Below are 7,657 nucleotides of genomic sequence, written 5' to 3' on the forward strand. Positions count from 1 at the left end.
AGCTGGAAAAGAAAGCTCTCTATCCTGAAGGTGCTTCCAACAGCCACATGAGATGAGACAAATGTCTTTGTTCCAAGTATCGCGCTAGGATTTGCTATGTGGGTGGAATCCTGTGGGATGCTGACAGTTTGTGGGAATTTTACGTGGAACGAACTGGGTTAATAAGGTCACCATTTTTCTTTTTTGGCTTAGGCATTATTCTACTGTGCATGTGTAGAGAAATCTTATTCAGTATTTTCATAAAAGAAATCATCGTGACAGCGTATGTCAAGAAGAGTCACGCGTGATTTGAAATTCTATAGATCCGTTCCTTCAGAATCATAACAATAATAATGACAATAAAACATTCGTGTGCACACAAAACTTTCCCGAAAGATCATATGCAAGCTGATGCAAATGCACAGTCTGCGCCTGGAAAGGCAGATATAAATACCTACAGCACATTCCCATCAATCTCAAACTGGGTCATCAGGAAGACGTGGCGGAAAAGCGCAGTCTCCGCACTCAGAAATACCTTGATGCAAATCCTGACTCCACCATCTTCGGACTCGATGGCCTTGGACTATTTCTTCAAATAGGAAACGGCGATAGCAATAGCGAGCCCAGAGGATTGTTAAAAGGGAGAAATGAGGTGTGTATGCAAAGCACCTAGTAAATGCCTAGTACATTGTACCCTTTCGACACATTTAAGTTCCTGTCTTCTCTTTTACCCCTTGTACTATCTATGGAATACCTGACTCCATCTCTGCAAATTCTTTCTGGATTTTCTATTCCACTTTCAGCCGTGAGCAAAGGAAAATAGTTCCTTCGTTTCTGAGTGATTCTACGTGCTTTTGCTCCTGATCCCCAAACCTCCTTCTGGGAAGGCAACCCTCGGGCTCCCACGACCCCCCACCTCCTTCTCCACGTTCTGTCACCAGAGGCAGCCCTCTCGGCTTTTCTACCTTGCAGGTTGCCCCAGGCAAGCTGCCGGGTGATGCTTTCACCAATAATTACAACTTCTGAAAGGCATGCTTCATGGGTATTAAAAAAAGGTGAGTCTATGCCTAGTAATAGAAGAGTCTAATTTACATATTCTTTTAGGTCAGAGACTGGATGTCATGCTTCTTTGTTCCCTATTCGTGTAAGTTATTAATATTAGTAAGTACGTAGCCAAGATCATGAAATATTTATCTACTGGATAAATGGGCAAAGGGTCAGGGAAATAAAGGGTTGGGGAGGGCAGAAATAGGAGAAAATCTGGAAAAAAGACTGCTAAGGGTGGGCGGCGGGGGAGACGGGTGGATGTACCTCAGCAGGCCATAGATTCTCAGCGAAACAAAAATAAATAAAATAAGGAAAAACAAACTCTGTGCCCCAGTTATCCAAATTAGTAATGGACAGTTTGTGGGCCATGAAATGTCTCATTACGTGCTGCTCTATTTTGCTGGCTTCCCTTATAGGCAGCTAAGCACACACTTACGGCTTTTTCAGCCCCTCATGGAAACTCTACCCCGACCAGAAGTAATTTCCACCCTTTATTATGTCCTGTTGGGGAATTCTATATCCTCTTCACCCCAGAAAAGATTTCAAGTATCACTGAAACCTCAGCTCCAATGACCCGAATCGAGTTTGGAAGGAACTGTGATTTTTCAGAAAACTCTTCAAATGCTGAGCAGCTGTTGCAGATGCCACTTTATAAATAGCCACCTGCTCACTGAGCAGTGACAATGTGCATCAGACTGATGAAAATGATGCTGCTTTTAACCTCGGACTGTACTGGATACTCCTCTGAGAAAAGTGGACTTTTCTCCCTCTCTATGTCATGCCACAGAGACACAGGGAAAGACACTTCCACCGCCCCCCCCACACACACAGATGAAATTGAGTCTTGAATCAGTTGAGTGACCTACATAAGCATTCCTGAAAATAATATTTCAAAGTATTTTAGTGAAACCCTATGTATAAGCATGCACGTACGCACGCGCAGAGTCTTATGGGTTTATGGAAAGTTTTGTGAGTGGATAAAAAGAGAAAAGAATGACTTTTTTATATTGTTGATTCCATATACAGTTGACTCTGAGCAAAAGGGGTTTGAACTCTGTGGGTCCACCCATGTACAGATTTATATATATATATATGTTTTTATATATATATGTTTATATATATATACAGTACAATACTGTAAATGTATTTTCCTTATAATTTTCCTTTTTTATTTTTTCCAAAGTTCAAGTCTTTTTTTTAATTTTTTTTATTATGTTATATTAATCACCATACATTACATCATTAGTTTTTGATGTAGTGTTCCATGATTCATTGTTTGCGTATAACACGCAGTGCTCCATGCAGAACGTGCCCTCTTTAATACCCATCACCGGGCTAACCCATCCTCCCTCCCCCCTCCCCTCTAGAACCCTCAGTTTGTTTCTCAGAGTCCATAGTCTCTCATGGTTCGTCTCCCCCTCCGATTCCCCCCCTTCATTTTTCCTTTCCTGCTATCTTCTTTTTTTTTTTTTTTTTAACATATAATGTATGATTTGTTTCCGAGGTACAGGTCTGTGGTTCAACAGTCTTACACAATTCACAGCGCTCAAAAATATGGAACGCTTCACGAATTTGCGTGTCATCCTTGCGCAGGGGCCATGCTAATCTCCTCTGTATTGTTCCAATTTTAGTATATGTGCTGCCGACGCGAGCACTATAATTTTCCTTTTTAAAAAGATTTTATTTTTTAAGTAATCTCTACTCCCATCATGGGGCTTGAACGCACAACCCCAAGATCAAGAATCACTCACTCTACCGACTGAGCCAGCCAGGTGCCCCCTTACGATTTTCTCCCTCTTTTTTTTTTTAAGATTTTATTTATTTATTTGACATGAGAGACACAGCGAGAGAGGGAACACAAGCAGGGGGAGTGGGAGTGGGAGAGGGAGAAGCAGGCTTCCCGCGGAGCAGGGAGCCCGATGCGGGGCTCGATCCCAGGACCCTGGGATCATGACCTGAGCCGAAGGCAGACGCTTAACGACTGAGCCACCCAGGCGCCCGCCCCTTATGGTTTTCTTAATGTCTTTCTCTAGCTTACTTTTTGTAAGAATACAGTATATGATACATATAACATGCAAAATACGTGTTAAGCGACTGTTTATGTTACTGGTAAGGCTTCCTGTCAACAGTAGGTTATTAGTAAAGTTTTTGGAGAGTCAAAAGTTATGTGTGGATTTTTGACTGCACAACACCCACGTTGTTCAAGGCAAGGGTCAACTGTATATTGTTTGTGAGAGGTTAGCTTTTTTAAAACAATAGAAGAAAAGCTAATGCTTACTGTTCATCAACTGAAGAAGGGTGTTGGGGCAGATTAATGTGAGCGCCAACACAGTATGTCTCAAAGTTGAATTAAGTATGGAGCCCTTCTAAAAGGTTACAAAGAAAGTTCTCTTGGACCCGTAAGACTATGTTTTTGGATTTTCAAGTGTCCTTTGTCCTTAGTTGTGGAGACAATGACTTTATAAACTAAATTCTCGTTTTATGAAACTATCCTTAAATCGGGGATTATCAGCAGGAAAGGATTTGGTTTTACAACCAGCACCAACAAAATGAAGATTACTATTACAATAAAGAGAGAACAAAAAATTCTTCTTTGTCGGAATCATGTTTTTTTTATTTTTGGTATGTTATGGTGTTTTGACATCTTGAGGTTTTGCTAATCCTAGAGAGACTGCCCCTCCCAGGGCTCACAGAATTCCTGGAGATAGTAAACAGCTTGCCCGTAAACACACCTTTCATATGCAAATCAACCCATCCCTAGGCCTTACCACCAACCACCTCCTTTATCAAACTTACACACCAAACCAGTATCCTCCCCCCAAATCACCCCAGGGCTACATACCATCCAAATGGGGACCGCCCCATAACCCAAAGCCCACTAAAATTATTCAAACTAGCCAATCTTAATGCTCCCCTGGCCTGGTCCCTTCCTTCCTGTGAAAACCACAATAAAGGCTTTTTTGCCCATCGTCTCTCCTCCATCCTTCTGCCTCCTGATCCACCCTGGCACTTCCTGTGTGACTCGGCATGGTGTGACATGTCTCCTCCACTTGGGAACTAGGAGTAGTGAACCCTTCTTTCAAAGACAGTTACCTTCACGCCCGTCACCTCACCATAGCCAATTAAAACAAATCCTGGGTACATTTCAAGACATTCTTAGAATCTCAGACAGGAGCCCTAGTTTGAGAGACATGGCTCTAGAACAGCCATTCCAAAGTGTGTTCCCTGGACCAGCAGTTATCACCTGGCAGCTTGTTCGAAATGCAAATTATTGGACTCCATCTGAACTTAATGCATCAGACCCTCTGGGAGGGGGGCCCAGCCGTAAGCCCTCCAGGGGATTTCAACACTTCCTCTAGTTAGAGAACCACCCCCCTCTAGCCCTCCATGGCAACCTTCTATGAGCTTTTGGTTGCGAGGCTCTCTCTTCACTCTCCTGCCCCTTTTCCTTACGGCACGTTTTTGGGGCGCCAAGCCTTCCTTCATGAAGCTGTCTCTGTACGGCGGGCGTCAGTTCCTGGCCTTTAAAGCCACCCTTCTCCGCTATCAGTTTCACTCTGTGGAAGCAAAACTCGTCATCTCTCTCTCTCTCTCTCAAAATTGCCCAAGTGCAGGCTCGGCCCTGAGAATGACGCGTCCTTATGTTTTGTGTCCCAGGCTCTCCCTTGGCTGCACCCAAGTTCCCACCTCGGGTCCACGGGAACCACCAGTCTTACTGGGGTGAAGGGGCACCATGCACAGGAGAGACCAAATCTCAAAACTGGAGGTCAGGGCGTACATTTCCAAGACCTTTATGGCTTTAGCTGCTCATTCCTGTCGCACAAAGAAAAGTAATTAGCCTTTTTCTCAAACTGAAGGCTTCCTAAAGCTTGGAAGCTGTAAGACATATAAATACATATATATTTGAATGTGATTTTGATGAGAACGTTTCCATAATCATTTTCAACCGAGTGAAAGTCCTCTCTCTTCCCCAAGCGCTGAAAAATGATCCAACGCAACCTGCTACAGTTTAATAGGGAGCCTTAATCAAATTAACGTAATCCTACTTGTTTCTCACAAAGAGAGATGTTTTCTTTCCCTTGTTTGCATAGATGAATGTTTAAACTTTTCATCCACGTGTAGTGACATCACACGCTCAGCTTTATTTGCCAAGTAAATAAATCGGCATGTGAAGGCCTCATGCACAAAAAACATAAATATTTCCTAATCATTATCACTGTCTCGCGTTATTTATCTGGCTCCCAGCACAAAAAGCATCATTTTAAGAAGCCTTCAGAAATGTCTCCCAAGGGGCTCGGATTTCAGCAGAAGTGTGAGCATGGGGGGTTGGGAGAGAGGAATGGAAGTCCGCGCAGTCGGCTTGCCCCAAAGGAAACCTGGCATCCATCCGGCTCTGCCAGAAGTCCACCGTAGCACCTCGTAAAAGTCACTTAACCTCTCAGGCTCTCGTTTCCCCCCTCTTCTCATTTTAGTTTATTTTTTTCAAGATTTTATTTTTAAGTCATCTCCACACCCAACATGGGGCTCGAACTCACAACCCCGGGATCAAGAGTCGCACACGCCCCTAACCGAGCCTGGAGCCCGGCCACGCACCCCGCTCTCTTCTTGGATTTTTTTTTTTTTGTAGATAATGTCAACAGGCCAATGAACCCCTGTGCCTCAAAACTTCTACAGTCTAGAAAGAGTTGGATCCCTCCTTGCCCCATTACGAGACTTGGTCAGCTGTGAGAACACAGCTTTGGCGCTGACATGGGTGGTATCCGTGGAGGCAGGCAACTGTTCCAGAAGCACAGCGGTCTGGGGTGGCCTCCTGCCCTGGAAGGACCTGACCATGCATCGCCTTCCAAGCTCCTTCTTATTCAGGAAGATTCTTTGCCCTGCAACAGGCTCTCCTGCTGACTTTCCTTCAGCGGGAAGAGCGAGGCTTTAATCTCACAATGCCATGAGGTTACATTCTCCTCTCCAAACAGTGGTTCTCGACCTTGGCTTCACATTTGCCTCACGCGGGGGAACTCGAAAAAAAATCACACTATCTAGGTCCCCCCGCCCCCGGGGATTCTGATATTTGCCTAGGGTATGGCGAAGGCATTGGGATTTTCAAAAGCCCCCCAGCTGGTTCCAAAGGCAGCCAGATTCCAGAACCAGTGCCGAGGGATGTCGCTACAGCCATTCAAAAGGCTGGCCTCAGATCCCTCGGGGAAGATGGACATTAAAACAAAGAAAGGAGAAAGGAAGAAAGGAATCGCCTGGGGAGAAGACCAAAGGGGAAGCGAATGGGCTGAAGGAGGAAGGATTAGGCAGGTACTGAAGGCAATCTCCACTGTCCTCAGAAAGCAGGTGCTGAACAAACACTTGGCTTCTGGCTTCACGAGAGCCCAGGGGACATGAAAGCTAATCCTGTGCAGAGATGTGTCTGTTTTCCACCTGGCTCTCTGCTATCGCTCCCTAAACACTGCCTGGTGTGAGGACCGCTAAGGGGGCAGACTTTTTCCGCGTGCCACCCTGAGCTTGGCACATATGCCCAAGGATGCAGCCTGGCTGCTGAAGACAGGAGCCGGGCCCCCCCTGCAGACCCCCCAATTTGGTAGCCAGTGGACCCGGGCATCACAAACAGATGATTGCGTTTCCCAAGCCTGCACTTTAATTGCCTTTCCTGGCAAGCAGGCTCCCAGGCAGTTTAAGAGAATCGATCCGGCGGAGGCATTTCTTTGGTTGAGGTATTACACTGAAAGCCGTCGCCTGGGAACAAAAGTGATCATATTAGAACCCGGCAGGCGCAGAAACTGCAGGGCACTCAGACAGATACCTTATTTCATATAGCACCTTAGAGTTTACCAAACCCTCCGACATACTCTGTCATTTAGGTTTGCCTCAGAGCATCCCCGTGAGGCAGGTAGAGCATGAACCATCATCAATTTTTGCACCTAAGAACACAAAAAAGCTCAGAGTGGCTTAACCACTGGTCCAAAGTAGCACAGCCCCTCGCTGGTTCTGGACCTATTTGTTCCTGGGTTATTCTCCCTGTCCCTCCTCTTGCTGGACAGACCCCTTCTGGTGCCCGTTCTGGCTGGTTGACTTCGGTTCCTCAGTGTCTGCTTCATGCCCCCCCCACCTCTGGTTTGTGTGTGTGTGTGTTTTCCCCTCGCTCATCTCCGAGTTGCCAAGTGCCTTGTTTGGCTCCTCAGCAATTCCTTTACCTGAGTAACCAGCTCCCTGCATTAAAGTGCTCTGTGTTGAACACTCAAGAGGGTTCTGTTTACCGGCTAGACTCTGTATCAGGCAGGTCCTGGCAGGAAACAGATGGTGCACTCAACAGGGGAAGCGAGAAGCCTCGAGAAGAGGCTGTTTACACCGATGTGGGCAGGAGAGAGGGAGCTGACAGGGCATGGCGGGGAGCTGCTTAGGGACTCACCTTCCCAGGGCCACCAAGGGCAAGGTGAGGAGGGTGCATTACCAGAACCAGGCAAGAGCTATAACCTTGGAAGAGAGGGCCCCTGACATGAGCTGTGGCTGTCGGTGTGGGAAAGCGGTGGCAGCCAAAATCACATCTAATGGGAGGGAGGGAAATAATACACCTTTCTCTCTTCCCACCCTCCTGTGTCCTGCTGCTGTCTCCCACTGACCAAACCCG

At 46.1% G+C, this 7,657-nt stretch overlaps 1 non-coding gene across 1 annotated transcript; it reads right to left on the minus strand.

Moving 5' to 3' along the window:
* Positions 1-2,574: 2,574 nt before the first annotated feature.
* Positions 2,575-2,681, minus strand: LOC118522923 (U6 spliceosomal RNA). The gene has a single exon (XR_004910856.2). It is a non-coding gene; the product is annotated as a U6 spliceosomal RNA (small nuclear RNA).
* Positions 2,682-7,657: the final 4,976 nt, after the last annotated feature.

Source organism: Halichoerus grypus, chromosome X, assembly GCF_964656455.1.
Source record: "Halichoerus grypus chromosome X, mHalGry1.hap1.1, whole genome shotgun sequence".
NCBI lineage: Eukaryota > Metazoa > Chordata > Mammalia > Carnivora > Phocidae > Halichoerus > Halichoerus grypus.